Source organism: Aptenodytes forsteri, unplaced genomic scaffold, assembly GCF_000699145.1.
Source record: "Aptenodytes forsteri isolate BGI_AS27 unplaced genomic scaffold, ASM69914v1 Scaffold94, whole genome shotgun sequence".
In the NCBI taxonomy this organism is placed as follows: domain Eukaryota; kingdom Metazoa; phylum Chordata; class Aves; order Sphenisciformes; family Spheniscidae; genus Aptenodytes; species Aptenodytes forsteri.
Genome location: NW_008795017.1, coordinates 9803359 through 9805651, shown reverse-complemented (window position 1 = coordinate 9805651; position 2293 = coordinate 9803359).

Here is a 2293-nt window from a genome sequence, read left to right as displayed (position 1 = left end):
CGCCAGGCGGCGCTGAGGGGCGGGGCCCGCTACCCGCGCGCGAGGGGCCGGCGGGCGGCCGTTAACGGTCGTCCCCGCTGCCCCTCGGAGGAGCCGCCGCCTCCCGCCGGGCAGAGAGCGGGCAGGAGGAGCTGTACGGGTGGACTTATGCGAGCTGTCAGACAGACTAAAGAAAAAATGATGATTGCCGTCTCACAGCACTCCCTGTACGTGTTTTCTGCGATTGTATTCCCTAACTGCCACTTTATTATTTATCTCTCCTTTAAAAACAACATATAAATGGCATGTATGTCTATTGCTACAAAAGTCTTAGCCCATGCTGTCACAATGAAGTTACTAAAAAAAAAAAAAAGGCGGGAAAAAAACACAACATGATGAAGAAAGACACCCAGAGGCAAGACTGAGCAAGAACGCTTTGTGAGGAGTCCAGAATCCTACCTCCTCTTTGGCTTCATGTTTTGTTTCCAGTCACCTTAAGACTCAGGGAAAAAAAATAATTGAACGAGTTCAACAGTGAGAAAGAACGGCCCTTTGCATGACATGGCTTGGTATGGCTATATTTACAAGTTAGTCATACCAAATATTGACACATTAGGGTCACCTAATGGAGATAGGGAAGATGGAAAACGAGCCAGGTAGTATACAGCCTGGTGTTCTGTTTCTATGATTACATTTTAAGTAGTCCTTCTCCCAAAGTAATCTCTTTGGAAAAAGGTAGATACAGCTGCAGAACTGAAAGAGGAGTTCGGGAAGTCCGCTAAACACCTGGATGGATTCTCCCCTAGCTTACAGCTACAATTTCCATGTCATTTTTGGTCACCATCCCGTAAGGAAGGAACAGCCTGTGTTTTGAGTACACACCAGTTCAACTCAGGAACGTCAGGCTGTACCTTTCTTAGCAAGTTAGATGTACCCAGACATGTCTGTCATGTCTGACACGGAGACCAGCTGGCATGGAACGACCTGCAAATTGTTGAATAATACGGTTTATGTAGCTTTCTTCCTTTTGAAGAAACAGTGGACATTATCTGAAACTGAGTTAATCCCTCTTATGAGGTAACTCCACCATGAGTCTGGGAATGGGATAGCTGGCACAGGCCAAAGACACACCAAGGAGAAATTAACATCATAGCTTCATTCCAATGCTCAGGAATATTCCCTTTAAATTTACTAACATAGACGTAGACTAAAAGTACAATGGAGACATTAACTGAGATATGAGGTAGATAAATAAACAGTCTTTATGCATGCAGAAACTGAGACAAGGGTCTATTCTGATTTGTTTACACTGAATTATACGAAGATATGTAATAGCTCCCATGACTTCAATGGAGTTAATTGAAATTCACGCCGATAGATTTAGGATGATAATTTAATGTTCCAACAGGTTACATTTTCTTAAGTATGTTTTCTTAGGGCCCCATCTAAGCTAACCATCTAGATGCTAACCACCTAAATGCTACCAAGCTCCTACTCTGCATATGTTTTGCCAAAACTGCGATCCCCGAGACTTCCACCCACCCTCAGTCTGACTCCTGAGGCTTCTAAAGTGAGTAGGTGCACTGTTTGCCATGACCATTCACAGGTTCTTGGACTTCTTCCCTGGATAAAGGAAGCGCCTGACTCTTGTCAACACTAAGCAGCCAGGATGGTGAAGAAAGCGTTCTTCCAGGATTTACAAGATGTAAGGTTTAATCCCTTACATCTTGTACAGGCAGAGATGAAAGATGAACACACCTTCCCAGCCAGGACAAAAACCTGCTTGCTTTCCTTGAAAGAAGGAGGAGAGGGAGATATGAAACCCAGTCTCAAAAAGCAACATGAGCCTGGGAGAGCAGATCATTAGAGGTAATGCTATACAACGAGTATTTTGGCTTGCCCTGGAGGGGTGGCTTTCATTTTAAAACACCTGGTGCGATTTTTTGTCTTTTTTTTACAGGACGTCAAGTTAGTGAACTCTTCTGCAATCAAAATCTATGAATTTGAACAATCTACAATGTTATTAAATATGCCCTATCTTTAAAGTAAACATCGGGATCCTCAGAATAAGGACCTTGTGAAGTAAGCATACACAGATGAGAAGATCAAATGCAGTATTTGGTGGGTAGTTTTAACTGGTGTACTCTTCCATGTTCCCTTGGTGGTTATGAAACAGAGGCACTACATTTGGGATTCGGAACAAATACCAGGCAGAATTTCTAGCTTTGTTAAATAGCACACATTAGTCACTGTTTTCACCAATTCCACTCTATTATGGCATGCTAAGACAGTAAAGGAAAGATACCTTGACTTC